This window comes from Artibeus jamaicensis, unplaced genomic scaffold (genome assembly GCF_021234435.1).
Source record: "Artibeus jamaicensis isolate MK-2021 breed Jamaican fruit bat unplaced genomic scaffold, CSHL_Jam_final contig_519, whole genome shotgun sequence".
Lineage (NCBI taxonomy): Eukaryota > Metazoa > Chordata > Mammalia > Chiroptera > Phyllostomidae > Artibeus > Artibeus jamaicensis.
Window position 1 is genome coordinate 5,251,807 of NW_026521871.1, and position 20,625 is coordinate 5,272,431.

The following is a 20,625-nucleotide window of genomic DNA, read 5'->3' on the forward strand; positions in this document are numbered from 1 at the left end:
GTTGTCCTCTTTGTGTGCTGTGTTGTGCTGTGCATGCACTATGCAACAAACCCAGTAAAGACACCTTAAAATACAGGTGCTTCCTTCCAATGCTACTGGTGGATATGCAAACCAAAGACTTCAGTAATAATGAACCTATGTCATATCTCTACCTAAGCACAAAATTAACTAGAATTCCTTTAAAAAAGTCCTGCCCATTTGAAAAAAACTGTTATCAGGTATCACTTGAATTATAATTATACTCTAGATCTTGAGGTGCTTGGCTGAGGAAATCAATGTTAATATGGAGAATGATTTTAAGAGTGACTCATGATTATCTACCTTCACTCTTCAAAGTTCTTCAGAGACATTATTTTCTATTCATCTATTAGACTTCAAAACAAGTTTACTGGAAGCATTAGAAGAATTATGTATGAGACAGGATTTTAAAATATTGAAATTTGTTGTCATAATAAGAAAACTTAGAGGAAATGGCAAGATGGCAGAGGAATGAATGGAAGTCACACTAACCTCCTCACAAGACCAATCTGGAATTACAACTAAATTGAGGAGGAATCACCCAGAATAAACAACTGAACAACAGCGAGAGAGAAGCCTTATAACCTCTGAAAGACATAAAATCAGCTTCTGCACAACCTGACTGGTCAGGAGTGCTGTGGAGACTTGTGAAGGCTGGTTGAGTATCTGCATATGCAGCACCAGAGGGATAATTAAGCAGCTGGTTGGATCCCCCTGAGAAGAATGGGGTCGAAACCTTAAACTGGCATTCCCAGCCTAGAGCACCACAGCCCCAAAAGTACACAGATGAAAAACAGCTGTGAAAAGTGGCAGAGGAGGCTGGAGATGCAAAGAGCCATTTCAAGGGCCAATGCACAAATTTTCATTTGCAGCCACTTACCCTGGGCTACAGCAAAAGTGGGGGTAGAGTGGCTGAGGAGAGACTGGGGATGGGAGCTTTGGGGAGAGAACTGAGAGAGTAGATTTTAGGATCCCAGTGCTGAGTCATCCACTATACAGCAGCAGCCATCACGCTCAGGTAGACGACTCCCCTTCAAGCAGCAGTAGCCTGAAGGGAAACAATACCTCTTCACCCAGGAGGACACTGCTCTGGCCCTGAGGAGCCTAAGCCTAACTGCTGAATGCAGAGTGACTAGATTAACAACTGAAGGAGTCAGCCCCAGACAGTAGCCACAGTAGATCCTGGCAAAGGGGGGAGGGGCTGAGTGGACTAGAGATGCTTGAGGAGAGACTGGAGACAGAGGCTTTGGGGAAAGAACTGAAAGAGTAGGTGCTGGGACACTAGTGTTGAGACATCACCCATACAGCAGCAGCCATCTTACTTGGGCAGACTACTCCCCTCCAAGCAGTAGCAGCCTGAGGGGAAACAATAGCCCCTACCACAGAAGGGATTCTGCCCTGCCCTATGGTGCTTACACCTGACTGCTAAGTGCAGAGTGACTAGATTAACAACTGAAGGAAAAAACACAGACAGTAGATCCCTGGAAGTTGCAAACTGGCTGCCTAAGGTCAGACAGGGTCAACATTTGACATCACCAGAAGCAGATACAGAAAGAAAAACAATGATACATACTAAAGACTACCAAGACAAAATCCAATGTGGTCTTCTCCATGATTTGTGATACTTCCTTTCCTGCATAGCTTTTCAACATTCATTTCTTGTTCAATAAGTTTATGTATATTAAGTCACTAGATTTTATACTATAGTTTATTTCTATCCTTTCTTATAATAACAATCTCTTTACACTCTTATTAATACTAGTTCATTTGCTGTTGATAGTGGGATTTGAGGGGGGATTATTTTTGTAGATGTCAGTTTGTTTCTTGGGCTTTGTGATTTTTGTTCTGGTAGCACCTGCACAACAACATCCAAGACACTGTGGGCAGAGTGGCCCTCAGTCAACCAACTATGGGAAAGGGCCCTCTAGAGAATGACCCCACAACATCCAATATAAATGGCATAAAGGGCATCCCAAGAGCATCAAGTTAAGGAGATCAAGGAGACTGTACCACTGAATCTCACATATCTCCTACCATAGAAGTGCACACCACAAAGTCATGGAGTCAAAAGGATCAATTTAAGAAGAAGAAGCAAACAAGAAGAGTCCCACAAATAATGGGAAGAAAAAAGGAACGATCCCAAATTGAAAGGAAAGGAGGAATCTTCAGAAAGAGTGATAAATGAAATAGAGTCAAGTAAACTATCAGGTACTTAGTTAAAAACAGGGGTTATACAGAAGCTCAATGAGGTCAGTGAGAATTACAAAAAATACAGGGATGCAATGAGGAACTCTTGCAAACTATATCAGCATAAAAAAGGAAATAGAAACTATCAACAAGAGCCAAGAGGAAATGAAGAATACAATTTCTGAACTGAAGAACACAGTAGAAGGAATCGAAATCAGACTAGATGAACAAGAGGATCAAATCAGTGAGCTGGAGGACAAGGTAGTAAAAAACTCCCATAAAGAGCAAGAAAAGGAAAAAAGAATAAAAGAGAACAAAGAGATGTTAAGGGAACTGCAGGACAACATGAACTGTAATAATATTCTAATAAAAGGGGTACCAGAAGGAGAAGAGGAGGAGCAAGGATAGAAAACCTGCTTGAAAAAGTAGTGATGTAAAACTTTCCTAATTTGATGACAGAAAAAGTCACACAAGTCCAGGAAGCACAGAGGGTCCCAATCAAGAGGAACCCAAACAAACCCAGTTCAAGACACATCATAATTAAAATGGCAAAATTCCAAGACAAAGAGAGAATCTTAAAGGCAGCAAGGGAGAAATAGAAAGGGAGAAATACAAGGGAGACCCCATAAGGTTAGCAGCTTACTTCACAACAGAAGCATTAGAAGCCAGAAGGGAAGGGCAAGAAATACTCCAAGTAATGAAAAGCAAAGGCATATAACAAGATTACTTTGCCCAGCAAGGCCCTCAATTAAAATGGAAGGTGAAATAAGGAGTTTCCCAGACGAACAAAGGCTAAAAGAATAAACCTCCACCAAACCAGCATTGCAAGGTACGCCAAAGGGACTGCTTTAAGAAGATGAAGAAAAAGAGTGAGAGAGAGAGAGGAACAGAGGTACAAGGAGGTAAAATGGCAATGAATAAGTACCTATCAATAATGATTCTACATATAAATGGATAAAATACTCCAATCAAAAGGCATAGGATAACTGAATGGATAAGAAAACATGACCCATACATATGCTGCCTACCAGCGATCCACCACAGAACCAAAGACCTACACAGACAAAAGTGAAGTTGAAAGAAAATATTCCAAGTAAATTAACAGGAAAAAAAAAAGCCTGGGTAGTGGACAAATAAACTACAAAATAAGGCCAAATCAGACAAAATAGACTTCAAAACAAGACCATAAAAAGAGATACAGAAGGACATTTAATAATACTCAAGGGAAGAATACATTAAAAAGACAAGATATACATATATCTTATAAACATATGTGCACCAAATATAGTAGCACCCAAATACATAAGAAAAATCTTGGCAGACTTCAAGAAAGATATAGACAGCAACACACTTATAGTAGGGGATTTTAACACCCCACTTTCAACAATGATAGATCTTCCAAACAAAATATCAACAAGAATATTATTAAACTAAACAACACATTAGATCAAATTACTTAAATGATTATATCTGAACCTTTCATCTCAAAGAAGCAAAGAACACATTCTTTTCCAATGCACATGGAAGATTTTCAAAGATTGACCACATGATAGGACACAAAAGAAGCCTCAACAAATTCAAGAAAATTGAAATCATGTCAAGCATTTTCTCTGACCACAAGGGTTTGAAACTAGGAATCAACCTCAAGGAAAAAACTCAAAAATATTCAAATTCATGGAGACTGAATAGCATGCTATTAAACAATCATGATTAATAATGAGATGAAGTAACAAATCAAAAAGTTTCTGGAAACAAATGAAAATGAACATACAAGAGTCCAAAATCTATGGGGCACAGCAAAGGCAGTTCTGAGAGGGAAGTTCATAGTGATACAGGGTTACCTAAAAAAGATAGAAACATTTCAAATAAACAATCTAATCCTGCATATACAAGAACAACGAACAAAGCCCAGAGCAAGTAGAAGAAAGGAAATAATCAAGATCAAAACAGAATTAAATGACATAGAGACCAAAAGAACAATTCAAAAGATCAGTAAATCCAGGAGCTGGTTCTTATTTTTTTGAAAGATAAACAGAATTGACAATCCATTAACTAGACTCATCAATAAAAAAGGGAGAGGACAAATAAAATAAGAAATGGAAGAGGAGAAATTACAACAGTTACCACAGAAATACAAAGGATTGTAAGAAATTACTGCAAACAAATATATGCCAAGAAATGTGAAAACCTGGGTGAAATGAATAAGTTTCTAGAAAAATGGCATCTTCCAAAACTGAATGAAGAAGCAGAAAGCCTGAACAACTGATAACAGTTAGTGAAATTGAAGCAGTGATAAAAATACTCCTCACAAGCAAAAGCCCTTGACTGGACATTTTCACAGGAGAATTTTACAAAATATTTAAGGAAAAGCTAACCCCTATTCTTTTCAGACTATTCCAAAAAAATCCAAGAAGAGGCCCTGGCTGGTATGGCTCAGTGGACCGAATACTGGCCTGTGAACCAAACAGTCACCAATTCAATTTCTAGTCAGGGCGCATGCCTGGGTTACAGGCCAGGTCCCCTGTGGCGGACATACAAGAGGAAACCATTGATGTTTCTCTTCCTCTCTTTCTCCTTCTTTTCCTCTCAAAAATAAATAAATAAAATCTTTTTTAAAAAATTCAAGAAGATGTAAGTCTCTCAAACTCTTTTTATTAAGCCAGTATCATTGTAATTCCAAAACTAGGCAAAGACACAACAAGGAAAAAAAACTACAGGCCAAACTACAGGCCAAAAAACTACAGGCTGGTTAACATAGACACTAAATCCTCAATATAATATTGGCAAACCTCTTCCATTAATACATTGAAAATATCATACAGCATGATCAAGTGGGATTCATCTCAAGCATTTGCAAAGATGGTACAGTATTCACAGATCAATAAATGTAATACATCACATAAATCAAGGAAAGACAAAAATCACATGATCACATCAATAAATGCAGAAAAAGCATTAGATAAAGTACAGCACCCACTTATAATAAAAAGTCAGCAAATTGGCAGTAGAGGGAGCATAACTCAACATAATAAAGGCCATATATGAGAAACCTACAACCAACATCATATTCAATGGGCAAAAACTAAAAACTTTCCCACTAAGATCAGGAACAAGACAAGGATGTCCACTTTTACCACTTTTATTCAACATAGTATTGGAAGTTCTAGTCACAGTGATCAGACAAGAAAAAGAAATAAAAGGCATCCAAGTTGGAAAGGAGGAAGTAAAACTGTCATTGTTTGCAGATGACATGATAGTGTACATGGAAAACCCTATAGACTCTACCAAAAAAGTACTCAACCTAATAAATGAATTTGGCAAAGCAGTAGGGCACAAAGTCAATATTCAGAAATTGAAGGCATTTTTGTACACCAACAACAAAATATCAGAAACAGAAATCAGGAAAAAAGTCCCCTTTGTTATAACAATAAGAAAAATAAAGTAGTTAAACATATGTCTATACCAACTGATAATGTCAAAATATACTTAAAACCTGTTAGAAGTATAAAAAGAATAAAGAGTAACTTAATGGGGGATTCCTGAGTCAAGGCAATGTTCTGGGTATTGGGAATTCAAGGATAAACAACATAAATGTGGTCCAAGTCCTTAATAACAATTAAAGTCTCGTGGAAGAGAAAGTCAAGAAGTAAGTGGATAGCCAAAGAAAGGAAATAATTGCAAGTTATCACAAGTGCTATGAAGAAAATAAAGAGTTGCCCCAGAGAATAATAGAAGTCACTTGCAAAGTTCTTGGTCTTGGCTCCCTGAGTAAGGACATAGCCTCATTCTGGAGGATCTGGGTATAGGGTTCATGGCTGGGTACTGTCTCCTAAGGCACCCAGTAGAGCTCACAGCAAGGTACCACAGGAGGCTCTGTGAATGAGAGCATGCAAGGAAGAGCTGACGTAGCCACTGCTTGTGCAGTGTTAGCATGACCTCATTTGCACCTGAAACAGTATATGTAATATACACACAGCTATGGCCCCTTTGACTATTGGCAACTGCTCAGAGGGTTGAAATTCAGAATTAAGATGTGTCATAAAGTTTGTTTAAGTGCTTAGCCACTGAGTGGCTGTGGTTTATATTGAAGTGTATACATTAGCTTTGATTCCCTCCCCTCGCCATGTCATGCTGACTTCATCTAGAGGAGAGAAAAATGTCCAGCATTAATGTCCTCATTCTTCTGTCTTTTTCTGAGATAGATTCAGTAAATGATAGAAAGTAGTCTGAGACCTACTTGTATACACCTTTGGGACCATCATCCTGGAGTTATGAGTAGGCAGAGAGGTGATTTTCAATATCTGTGGTAAGTTTCCTCAGTAAGTAGCTGGGAGGGTGTGGTGACTGATGAGCTAAATTAGATGGAAAGTGGCTCAAATCAGATTCGAGGTGATTGCTTCTGCCTGTCAACTCACTGCCCTTATTTTCTATTCCACTCATTTAGCAAATGATTATGGTCTATTGTGTGACTTTTCCTATATTGTTGCTTCATTCTTAACATTTTTGTGTTGTTTTCTATGCTTTCTCCAGCTAGATCAGTTACTCTTTAGATGGAAAATTATGTTCCATTTATAGATCTATCTTGCTCATGCCTTACACAGCATAAATACACAGTGATTGTGTGGTATTTGACTGATAGTTGCTGCCGCTGCTGATGGGACATTTCCCAAAGAAGTTTTCTGAACTTATCCTCCCTAGGAGAGTAGAAATTAAGGGTAAGGACCACATTAAGTATGTCTTAGTTTAAAATATTCAGCATTTTAGTATGTGAATTTGAGATAACTTTGTTCTGGCCAGTATAGCTCAGCCATAGAAATAGTATAATATTTTCTGTGACCATGAAACTTTGTTTATATAAATAGTATATGAGGTTGGATCATGTGAAATTCACCAGCTGGACAGCATGAGTATGGGGGTTGCCTTTGCCTGATTTACTGTAAGAACAAATGGGAGCCTGATGTCAGACTGGAGAAGAGAGATGAAAAGGGGAAAGTTGAGGACAAGGAGCCTCTGTTATTGGAAGTAGGAATTGAAGATGTCCAGAAGAACAAGTCTAGAAACTAAACTAATTGGGGAAAAGAAAATTATCAAGTGTATTTTTACCATTAGGTACAGCAAGAAATCCTTATAAAACCTTGTCTGCCCTGGATTCTGTCATTACTGATCAGAGAGTAACTTTCTGTAGTCAGAGAAGTTTGGCAGTGGGGAGAAATTCTTGACTTAATGTGTTTAGAACTGTTTGCAACCCACAGTTGTGAATCTAAGAAAGAGCCAACACCATAATGTATACTCAGATATTGTAGAAACCCACCCCTATTTTTATTATCTGTGGATGGAATTACTGTGCTGTGGACTCTTTATTCATTCATTCCATAAATGAAACTACCAGGCTGTGCATGCGATATCATTTGGTCCTTGTAGCAGCCTGAGAGTTAAGAAGATGGTATGCCCAGTTTATATAGATGGAGAAAACAAACCTCACAGGGCTTTAAAAAATTACCTGCAACAAATCAGTTGCAGAGAGGAGATTCAAATGAAATGTGTCTGATTCTAGGGCAAGTGCTTTTGTATAATGCCATGCTTTTCTTCTCTACTGGAGGTGTATTTAAAAAGGGAAGGGTGTTAAGTGAAATTCTCATAAAGAGAATTTCATAAAGGAATTCTTTCTCATAAAGGAAAAGGCTAAGGGTATGCCACTGCTTCATACTGAAAGAGTGGCATGGGGCACTAAACGGAATACCAGCTTGGGTTTCTTCTAATAGTGGAAATGCAGGCTCTGAGACCCTACCTCAAAATCAGAATTGGCATTTTTAACAAGATCCCAGGGTGATTTGAAGGCACATTAAAGTTTGAGAAGCACTGTCCTAACCACCACAAAGCTGCTTATTCCTACTTGCTCATCCTGGATCTTTTAAGGACCTGACTCAAGGAAGGCACATGGTACCAACCAACAAGACACATGTACAGATAGCAGGGCCACGTGTTTTTTCATCTTTATTTTCCTTAACACCCCCTCTTCTTTTTCTAGCTTTTTTTACTTGCCTGTATGACAATGAAGCAAGGAGACAATGAAAGAAAAATAAAAATAAAGAATAGGAGTTTCTGACAAAGGCTTTTCCCCCCTTTTTTTGCCATCCTCGTGTCTCCTTCCAAAATTGTGCTAAGCAACATGGCTAACAATGTCTACATTAACTGACTGTGCCAACATCCAACCATTCAGCACCTCCTGTTGGAATTATAGCAGCTAAAATTGTTTGGAGGCTGTGCACTTTTGTTTCCTTATTAAATCTAGAGTTTTATTTCTATCTCATACACACCAGTATACTTAAGCATTATATATGGTTGAACATAAATTTCGGCCTTTAAGGACCAAGTTAAGAAAACCACTGTTGACTGAACCCCAGGGTTTAGAGTGGGCCTGTTTTGGTCACAATGCTGAACCAGCTGTGCTGTAACATTGCTGCTTTTTACCACACAGTTTGCTCTCAGCTTTGAGGGCTGCACTATTTGCTTTTGCTTTCAGCATGAGCAAGAATGAGCTTCCACAATTCCAGTTCCTCCTTCTTTCCCTACATGTGATTATGAATGATCTATGGAGCAGAAATAAGATAAATAAACATCATAAGCTGGGTCTTCCCTGCTGTCTCAACCGAAATTTAACAAATGTGGCACGAGAGTCAATAGGAAACACATTCACCCATCATTAGTCTGTCATATTGATGAAAGATACAATGTCCAATTTCTATAAAGTGTTCTTTTAAACAAGCCAACATATACATTCTTAGGAAAGAGTTAATAAAGGAAATCTTTTAAGTAAAAATTAAGGTCACTTCTTTAAAAATTGAAAAAATAGACATTCAGGACACTGGAATTTTTAGTTAGTGGTGGATCTGGCAAGGAAACATTCCTTCTCTGCATCTGCCTCTAGAGGAAAGGAAATATTGTGGAGGGGGCATCATGATGAGGTTTGAGGTGTAAGAAAATCTGGGGGCCCAATCATATTATATATACCAGTGGGGAACAAACACTATTTTGTTTCACATGTCACATTTTTTAGTCATGAAATCATTGTCTTCCTCTGAGATCATTAAGAAAACATTTTCCTTGTAGAAAGAGTAATCAAATAGTAGTTAATGCACAGGTAAAAAAGAATAGATAATGGGACAACCTCCTTGTTACACTAGAATATTAGCCTGTTGTATTATGTTTCATTTGCTTTTATAGAGGCCTTTGTGGGGGGAGCAGGGAAAGAGAGAGAGGGAATAGAGTGATTAGTGTTTTTGGATTCAGTCTATCTGAGATGGTGAGCTTCCATGGGGTTATTTCAAAATATGTTCAGTAGGATAGCATTCTGAATAAAATATCTCACTTTAAGTGCTTATGAAAACATTTGGTGAAGTTAATGAACAGTATAAGAAATTTGTGTTGAGTTGATATGATTTTTTAAAGAATAATCATAATCTGAGATGTGTTTGTAATGATTTGAATATGTTTAATTATTTTAGCCTATTATTTGTTGTATGTTCCAGTTATGCCAGATCATATGCTTTATGTCTTAGTTGTAAGTTGATGGTGGGTTGTGAAAACAATTTAGTGGCTTGTAATTAGCATTTATGTTTAGTGAAATAAAAAAGAATGAAATGAAATGGAGTAGAATAGAATAGAAAAAGTAACACAGAATAAGAAATGACAGACTTCATTGAATACAGTTAGAGCTTTTACTTTTTATGTACATGTATACTAGGTCACTTTATATCTATGTATTTATATCTATGTAGATGTTATATATTGTTTCTTATATAAATACATTCAGTAATACAGTTGTTTCCAAACTTTTTTTAATGTGACACAGAATAAAGTTTGAAAACCGCTGCCTTGGTGAATTTTGGCATGGCTATAATACAGTCTCAGCTACAATTGTCCCATTGAAAAGTTTACTTTAATGAACAAACTTGTCATTTTTCTTTAACTTATTATTTATTTGGGGATTTTGAAATGGCTGTACTTCTCTTTTTTTTCTCCCTTTAGCCTCTTTTTCCTGGAGACAGTGATTAGTGAAACAAAGCCACACTTCAAAGTTCAGCATGGTATAATTTTAGAGAAGGGAATATTTCATCTTTTTAAAAAATTAATAATTCTGACATGTGCCTTGCTCATGCCTTTTCAGTTACCATGACTTGCCTTAATACCAGTTTTTGACATTAGGTGCCTCTCCAGAGAGAAAGAATTATTTGAAAATTAGGTGCATAAATGTTATTAAACTAGTATTTAAAATTGTGATCTTGCACATTTTACTTTACTTGTAATTAAATGCCACAAGTGATCCCTGTACACATGCTTGAATGTTCACTTAAAGGAAAAAAACGATGCTGAAGAATTCTTATTTTATTTGTAGCCTTCCTTTGAGGAATAGTACTCATGGCTCTCATCAACAACCACAGTATTAAGCCAAAGCTGAAGAGAGAATTTTAAAAATGTTAAAAGCATGAAGATTTCCTCATTTCTTAGAACCTTTTACAACTTGCTTTAGTCCTCAAATAACTAAGCATCTGTGAGGAGCTGGTTAAAATGCCAATAATAATCTCTCCATGGAGCTTCAAGAATGGACCTATGTAGCTATGTTATTTGATATTATTGGTAAATTTTCACATCTCATGTCTTAGGCATAATGTACATGGAGGTGGGAAATGAAACCATTATCAGTGGAGTAGAATAAATTTTATCATATTCATGAGAAACATTTCTAATGCCACTGTCATTTCAAGTAGAGTTTTCTTTTAAACCGAGGGTTAATCACTCATGGACAGACTTGGCTGCTGCTATGGACTTTTTAGTTGTAGCTCTCTCTATTAATAAGGACTTTTGGTTTCAGGTCTGAAATGCAGTCTTACTAACCTGGCTTAAGCAATAAAGGGCATTTATTGACTCATGTAACTGCAAAGTTTTCCGTAGTTTTGGCTTCACTCTTCAGCATGCCTTCTTTATGTGGGATTACCACATTGTGCCTTCCATTCTTCTAGTTAGCAATTCCAGTGGAATATCTCTTTGCAGTAGTTTTTATAAAATCCAAGTACCATATCTCATCAGAATAAGTTGAATAACATGCTCATTGCAGAAATAATAACTGGTGAAGAACAAAGATTTGCCAAGCCTGGGTAATGTTCTTATATCTGGACAAGAGGAGCATCAGGTTCTACAAAGGAAAAGAAAAAGGGACTGCTATTACAAAAGCAAGATTTTATGTAAATGCTGGGCAAGAAAATACAGAAGATACTTGAAGGGAGGTCTTATGTTGACTGTTTAAAAGTTTCAATATCTTTAATTTTAAAAACCCATGAAATTACCTCTACCTCCCCATTAAATAAGTTATTTTAAAGATATGTATTAAATCAGGCATAGATATTCCCTTTCACTTCTTGGAGCAGAAAATTGTGTCCATGATTGATCAAGTATTTGCAATAATTTATTAAATTATTTTCATCACTCTGGGTGATAAACAAGTGATTTGACTTAGCTACAGGTACTATACAGGTGCTATTTTTTATACTTAGTGATTTCTGGAGGGCTTCCAAATAATAATAGCATCTTTAAAAGCATTGGATTCACCAAGGAGCAATAAAATTATGCTGAATACTGGGTGTGATAAATAACACATCCCTCTTCTCTTCTATATCCTACTTGAGAAAGGTTCAGATTTCCCAGCATTATCTGAGGGTTGATTGCCTAATGAAGGTCAATACTTTTTTGTTTTTCATTACTACATGTTTCTTTGTGTTCATATTTGAGTAATGACAATGTGGTAAGTTTTTAAAAATATTAAAACTATGAAAAATGAAAGCATGAACCATCATTAAGAAGCATTACTTAAACTTTTTTTCTAAAATAAAAGTAGCTTATTTTTTTCCAACTAGTAGAGTTAAGTAAGGGCTTGAGGATCCAAGATTTCAGAGGAAAGGAAACACAGAAGAGTAAGTTTAAAATGTTGCATGAAACTTTCCCTGAGATCTTGTTGCGTACTCCTAGGGGAAGACAACCAAAAAATAAAGTTGAAAACACCTGCTAAGAAACTAAAATGAAAAGTAGAAATTTTAGCAGTCTTATAGTGTCTCACAGAGTTCAGAGCTTCAAGCAGGTAGGACCCTGGTAAACAAATGTTAAAGGCTTTTCACTGAAGCCCCTGAATAGCTATACTCTAGATAAGAACATACTGGAAATACATCAGTTTCAATTGAATCAAGATGATCTGTCTTTATCAACCTTCCAGAAGAAAATCAAATCATCTTGGGAGAAAGAGAACATTATTCAAACTTGTAAAATTTTACATAAACAATGTATTTGTGACTTAAAAAAATTAGTAGTCATGCCAGGAAACATTTTATCCCATACTTTTTATCTCTGTATTTATATATACTTTCCTATATTATTTTCAAAAAGTTATCAACTTGCTGTCTAAATCTTTCAAAATATAAATGTATATATTGAGACCAAGTTTATCCTTTCTGTCAGTTTTGACAAGTGGGCAGTCAATATGCTAAACTCTTAAGTATTTGTAATGCTTATTATTTTACCATGTTTTATTTGTTTGCTTATGTTCATTACCAGCTCATTCTGGTATCCTAAGTGCTTCATAACTATTGGTTTAATGCATAAAAGAATTTGTGTGAATTTTTAAATTGAATAGAAGATGAATTGTTTCAGCTGAATATGTTATTATCTGTTACTTATTACAGGAAATAACTTCAAAGGAAAGTCAATGATAGAAGTTTTAATATAAATTACGGGCTGATTTTTCAGATGAGGTAACGAGTGCTCAGGGGGCAGTTACCAAAGAAACTTACACATGGGAACCCAGCTACTGAGTGATAGAATTTGGATTTCACCCCAGATTTGTCTGATAGCAATGCTGTTCCCAAGAGCAGTTACAAGACTTAATGTAGACAGTATGCATAGCAAAAGCTGCATATTCTACCCCCTCCTGAAAATTCATAAGGATCATTATGAATATTACAGACTGATAAGTCTTGGAGTAAGGAAATTTGTTTAACTTAATATAACACAATATTAATTTAGTTTGGTAACACCCATGAGTGGAATTTGCCTTGGCAAATGCTGTTATACTTTCCTTTTTTCTTCTTTCTTTGATTCTTGTTTATTCTGTTGCAGTTATCCCAATTTTCCCCCCGTTGCCCTCCTCTGGCCTGCCCCACCCCCTGCTCCCACAGTCCATCCCCACCCCATCGTCCATGCCCATGGGTCATTCATACATGTTCTTTGACTACTCCGGGGACAGTGAAAAGAATGGTGCTATATGTTTCTTCATTTATCCATTTGTCTTTCAGTTTGCTTTATTTGTGACACTGATTGGAATTCCGTTACTAAATAATTCTTTCCAAAAAAGACGTTTGCCAAATAATTCCATCTAACTAGAATGGGAGGACAAACTGCCCCCTGTTGGAGATAAAACATTAAGTTTTTTAGTGTTAATTTGTTGCAACTTAGGGAGACATGGGCCTCACTTAACTTCTTTCTGTTGCAGATATGCTTATTGCTTTGAAATAATGCTTCATTTCCCCCACATCATATTTAGGCTACCAGACTGCAGATGGTGCAGCACCACCAGACCTGGGATAGCAGTAAAAATCAGAATATTAAACCTATTTTTCATGAGAAAAGGAGACCAATTACTAATGATAAAACATACTAGAGTCACCTTCAATAATTACTGAAGAACAGCATTTAACTATAAATAATACTACATCTATTTCATTTAAAAATTAATTCCTACTAAACAGATTTTTGTACTAGGGAAATTTGCCATGACTCATTTTTTTAGAATGGAACATAAGTCTTGTGAGAAATGCATACAATGTACTTTTCCAAATTTCACCTAAGTTTAAATATATGGATTTTATGTCCTTAGGTAGAGAATTTTCCCATGCCCTCTTTTTCTATATGTTATATTTATATCTTAGTTTATAATTAGTATTAGTATAGGTATATTACTCAGTATTACTTAGTATTAGTATAGATGTATTGGGAAAACCCATGCATATCTACAAGCTGACAGAAGGTTCCTTAAGGATTTTTTAACCTAAATATGACTACATATTCTAAAAAGTTTCACAACTATGTGATTTTGAGTATGTAATAATTCAATGTGTATATATACCTCTTGCTTAAGTAAATGTGTTTTTATTGAAAATTTTAAGGCTCATACAAAAGAATAGGGAGTAACCAAAGCTAAATTCAACTTTTCTTGAATTAACTGCTAAAATATGGAAATAAAAATTTCAAAGTATGTGAGTTCATGTATTTATTTAATATATAGGCACTGGGGCATGCAGGAAGACTAGACATTGTTTCTGCTTTCAAGAAGCTCACCTACCTGCAGACACAAATGGAGAGCTACGCACATACACTACAGGGTTAGGTGTCATAGCAAAGACAAGGCCAGGTGCTGTGAAAACACATGAGGGGGCACTTGTCTTACCCAAGACTGGGACTCAGGCCAGGCTTCTTAGACATTTAGGCTGAGATGTCTCTACCTGACAGTTCTGATAGGGTGAAAAATTGAGACAGGGTCCTGTGTCAATCTTAGTTATTTGAAGAAAGAATCTGTAATTGCCTTGCAGTGAGCAGTCTTTTTATGGCAGCATTTTTGGCCATGCATACAAAAGGAGATAATGCTGTCTTTTTCTGGCTCTAGTTAGCTTTGTCTGATTTCTTTATACTTTATTGCTTTTTTCTATGAACCCATACAAAGTCACATGAGAAGTATCTCTACCCTGGGTACTACAAGCACACTTTGTTTTATTGTGCTTTGCTTTAGTGTGCTTCACAGATGTGGTATTTTTTGAAAATTGAAGGCAAGACCCTCCACCAGCAAAGAGATTATGACTCCCTTAATTGTGATACTTGCTTTATTGTGTTACATGCTTTACTGTGGTGGTCTGGACCCGAACCCACAATATTTCTGAGTTATGCCTGTATCTGACCTCAAAGAAGATATTTTTAGTTTATCTACATGTTCTGTGTGTGAGGGGGTGTAAGAATACTGTGTAATTCTAGCTTTTTTGGAGTGACTGCCTGACCTATGACCCCTTCCTGTGAGAACTAGCCATTCAAAGGTCTGGCACCTACAGCCCTGTCTATACATCGTGACTCTCTGAATCTGGAATATCCACAATTCATTCTATGTAGGACACTGACAGCAGAGGCCTGTGGCCTAATTTAGCCTGCAGATATGTGTTTAAAATCGGGAGGTTTGGGTGAAACTCTGGATTGCTGTTATAAAGCCCAAGTTGAGAAACAACATGAGATGTTGGTTGCAAATCCATTTCTTCTAACGTCTTGTTTCACACCTGGTCAGCATCACACCTTTAATTACCTGCCTGGCTCCTCTAAGTGTTTAAACGGCTAACTCCGGATGTATAGCTGTGATTAGACCACATATTGACTGATTTTGACAAGGTGGTTGGGTTAATCACGTATTTTTCTCTGGTCATTTTGAAGTGGTGCTCAGAACACTAGTTGGTTTTTATTTAAGCTGCAGAGACCTTTAGGTGTTTGGTCATATCAATGCCAAAGTAGAGCAAGCACATCTAAAGGTAGAGACAATAGGGTAAACGTTCCAAGAAGAAGTACAGACATGAGATCCTAGAGCCCCAGAGAGAGTGTGTGTTGTATTGGATCTAAGTAAATTCCCACTTTCTGGCTTTGGTTCCTTGTGAGATCTGGCAATACTTCCTGTCTCATGTGCTATGCAACACCTCTAATTCCTCATCCAGGAACCCATTTTACTTGAGTTTTTTTAGTGGGTTTTTATTTTTTGAAACTACATGAATCCTAATTAAGAGGCTTTCATGTGGTTTTTATGATGCTTTTATTTGAATGGGAAAATGGAGTTTTAGGTTTTTAGTAATTTGTCATGAATACTCTAGTTAGAGTAAAACAAAATTTTGTAATCATTGAATAGGATATTCATATTGACTGTTGGAAATCTCTGGAGTACTCTGTTGGATTAGTAGAATGAAATCTTGGCATCACTGAGCAGCATATTGACCATTAGAAATTTCTGGCTTTAAGACTTTCCTAAAAAGTTGCTATCTATTCTTTAGTTGACATACTGAGACACTACTGTGATTCTGAATAAGCTAGAAAGTTTTGTGGCTTCTTAATCTTGATATCTTTTAAGAAGTATAATATTTTATATTTATAAAGCAATATAGCTGGAGCATAATAAAATAGACACCTAATCCACATTCCAGTTCAGGAACTGCAACATTGCCATCTATCATGTGTTCTTTCCCCGTGTTTCCATTCTAATAGTAAATGTTATGCTGAAGGAGTGGATATACTGGATGAATTTTTCACTCACTTTTTCTTTGTTTTCACTTTTATATTTAAAATAATTTTGTCACATATATCCCTAAATAAGAGCATTTTATAATGCTTGTTTTTGAGCATTATAAAAAATGGCTTTATGGCAGTGCTTCCCAACTTCATATCATGGTGTATCATGACACTGAACTTGAAAATATTTTATGGTGCCATGGTGTTACAGAACAGATCCAGGGGTGGGGTGAATGATACACTATTACCGAATGGACCCACCCTTGTGCTCTGGGGGTCCCCCACCCCTTACTAGGCTTGCCTTGCCTTGCCATTGCCAGGGAAAGATGTCTCTCAATGCCACATATTGCCGAAAAGGAAGGGGATTATTTGTTTAAAGAGTTGTACAACCTTAAGAGTAATAACTTAATGTCTTCACTGAGGTCCCAAAGTCCTTTAGAATACCCAGAAATGCATAGTCCTTCCTTCCCCCTCTGCCCAGTCTGGGGTACTCTATCTCAGAAAAGGAAATAGAAGTCCATGATTCTTCTCTGCCTAAGCTGAGTGGTCCCAAAAAGACCCTGCATGGCTGCTGCGCCTGGGTTTAAATCCCAGCGCCAATCTTCCTCTGCCATACCAGTTCTGACTCCTCCCACAATTGGCCACAGCTGCCAGCATTCCCATGTTTTTCCAGCTTTACTGAACTGCCACAGTAAGTCTGGGCAGGTGTGACCCTGTGGCATGGAGCCAGTCATCTCCAAGATCTTACCCAGGCTCTGTAACTAGGGGGAATTGCCTCCCAGTTACATCATGGGTTGAAGTCACTCACATTCCCCTGGCTCAAAGCATGGCCACAGCTGTTTAACATATCTATGAAGCCAGTTAAAGGTTATAGATAGGTTAAACAACCATTCTAGAGGTTATCTGCAAAAACTGTTGCTATGCAAAACAACTCTCAATGGCCCTACTCCATGCATCCCATCTTCCAGCTCAGACTTGTGGGGATGAGGAATATATATATATATATATATATATATATATATATAAAATATATGTATATTTCTAATATTTCCTGGACACCAAGTTCTGGACCCCGTTACAAATCACTGTTTGGGTTCCCCCTTGGCTGCACCCTGTTACAATGGGATAAATGGTATCTATGTCTCACCATAAGACTTGGGCTACTCTAGATACTGTGCACCCACAGAAGTGAGGGGATCAATATGTTGGGGCATTTGTAACTTAGTTACTGAGGAATACAACTCACAAAGCACTGCCATATGTATTCTTCTGCACATGCTGTTTCCCTTTATTTTTTTGTTTGTAAGATTTATCCCTGTAGATGCATGTGGCTGTAGATCATTCTTTTATACTGAACAATATTTTTATGTGAACATACAAGCATTTCCATCTGATACTGTACAGATCCCCTCTTTGCTTTTCATTTACACTTGGATTTACATCATCCTATCACGACCTATGGAATACTGCTGAATTTCATGTTTCCCTAGGATTCAAAGAGGTGCTTTCAAATTTTGGTTTTAAAAATCCGTTGAAAGACTATACTTTCAGGGATCATTTCTATAGTCTGTTATTAAAAATCCATTGAATATTGGACTGGATCTGAGAGTAGGCAACAAGAGATAGAATTAATTTGATCATTATATAAGATATAGTTATATCATATATAATTATATATGTGATACATATGTGTATATATATTATATAATTCTCATATAATTATATCATTAGGACAGAATAGCAATATGTGCCAGTGAATCACCTTCAGATAAGTGGAATTTTTAGTTTAGACAAACAAACTACAGGGTACTGAATTATGAAGATTTCATAATGACATACATGTTTTTGATATTTATTATGTATTAGGTTCTGAAAAGAACTATATAATTATCTAGTTCAGCAATGGAAAATATATTTCACTTCATTTTCTACTGTATTGGTACTACTTGCCTGGAAAAGTGGTCTGAATCCCTGTCAGGGCTCAGAGTTCTTCAGTGAAAAACTCAGTGATCAGTTATTGATGTTTGCTCTGGGAATGCATAATGGAAATAAGGACATATATGCTACATGTTTGCCTTCTGTAAACTAGTGTGTCTATCTCTCTCTCCTTCCATGATTATCTTGAAGCCATCTCAATCATCTGAATATTATTTAATTTGTGGTTTACTCCTTTTGGAAAACCAATTTCATAATTAAATATAAAAGACGCCGGCGTGAGAGGGGGGCCCGGAAAAAGAACCGGGGGGGGCCCGGAGCGACCCGTCCTAAAAAAAAAAAAAAAAAAAAATAAAAAAAAAGTCAAAGAGCATCAGATATTGTGCTTTTTTTTTGTCCATTTATAATGGTCTCTAATTACCTTCACCAAAAGATGTTCTACTTAAAAGCACCCAAAATATTCCACTTCTTTCATAAGGCATATTTTACCATCATTACTGAGCCTCAAACTGGAAAATAGATAAAATGCCCTTTAGTAGCCTCAATTTCAGGGTTTTGAACTCAGCTTTACACAGACACATCTTGTTCACTATAATGTAAAACAATTGGAGTAACAAACCTTTATTTTTTCCAGAGCCTATCAAACTTTATTTTTAAAGTAACATCCTTTTTTTAGTCTTTCATTTATGAATGTTTGGTCAGGAAATGGTTGTAAAAAGCTTCAAATCTCAATTGAATAATGCATTCTCAAAAGTAGCTGCCAAGTGTAAATACCACTGATATACATTCATGCAGATGATAGTATATAAATAACCTGAAAGGCATAGCAAAGATCAATCAATTATGTATAGGTCAGAATGTTTTCCATCTGGATTGAGTCATTTTAGCAAATGACATCATGTGTCCTTTGGCATCTATTGTGAAATGTGGCTCAAGTCATTAGAGATTGGCTTCTTCTTATGGTAAGGCTTAATAAATAAATGTATTGGATTCTATGGAAGCAGTTTGCATAATTAGGGTGTAGTGATGAAGGCTTCTTATTCTGGAGGAAACCTTTGGGCACCAACCACCAATTTCTAGTTTCTTATCCTTCCTAGTTGATTTTTTTAAAAGAATTTGAAGACAAAAGAGTTGGAAATGAGCCAGACACTGTACGTAACTGCAGTGGATATCTTCCCATGAAAGTGCCAGCAGGGAATCTAAAGTAATAACTCTGGTACCTTTCTAATCTCTTTTAACCTGATGACTGCTCTGCTGGAATATGGCTGCTTGGACACTGTAAACTTGGTTAATAATTTCTACTTGATCTGATGAGCCATGGCCACACAAAATCACTGGATTCTAGAGTGATTGGCAGGATGGGATGTTATATGAGAGGGGAAGGGATGTTGGCACTTTCCAACAGGAGCTGAATTTAGCTTGTAGACCAAGTGATAAAAGGAGCTGCCAAGATCAGTCACTTCTGATTAGTCAGGGCTTGAGGAGGTAAATGATACTTGACAGAATTTAATGTGTTATTTTCCCATCTCTTCAGGATATTTTGGAAATGTTAAAAAATTGTTGACTCTTTTTCAAAGTAGGATGACTTAGAATGAAGAAGGATTCTGAGTCAAAATTGCTGTCACGTTTTATAGGCATTTGTAGTTGGAATCTAAATTTGATTTTGAATCCTTGGGAGGGAAAAGGCTTGGGTATTCTTATCAATGATGAAAGGAATGGTCCTTGCCTTTAGGAAATTTATAGTCTAGTGGGAAGACAGATATGCAAACATTGCCACATTATAAAGTGATAGGTTTTCTAGAAGAGATAGGTGTAAATCCTATGTCAAATTGACTTTTGACATTGATATTACATTATTCCTTACTTATTTAATTGGGTCCTAGATGGCTGAGAATCATGCCTATACCTATTATCAAAGTATATTGAGAGTGAACTTTTAGCTTTCAAGAGGACTGTCCTGTGTTTTGGCAATTCAGAGGCAATGTGGCTGCCCTGCTTTAAGAATGGTACTATTATTATTATTATTATTATTATTATTATTATTATTATTATTATTTCACACAACCCAAAGCCTCAAATTCATTTCAGTAACCCTCCATAGACTTTTAGGGACTATTATTTGATTATGTATAC

The 20,625-nt window shown here is 36.6% G+C and overlaps 1 protein-coding gene and 1 pseudogene across 4 annotated transcripts in view; both read left to right on the forward strand.

Moving 5' to 3' along the window:
- Positions 1-20,625, forward strand: part of FHIT (fragile histidine triad diadenosine triphosphatase) — a 1,463,343-nt gene that overhangs the window by 247,166 nt on the left and 1,195,552 nt on the right. The window lies entirely within an intron of this gene.
- LOC119038657 (uncharacterized) lies at positions 18,093-18,184 on the forward strand (annotated as a pseudogene).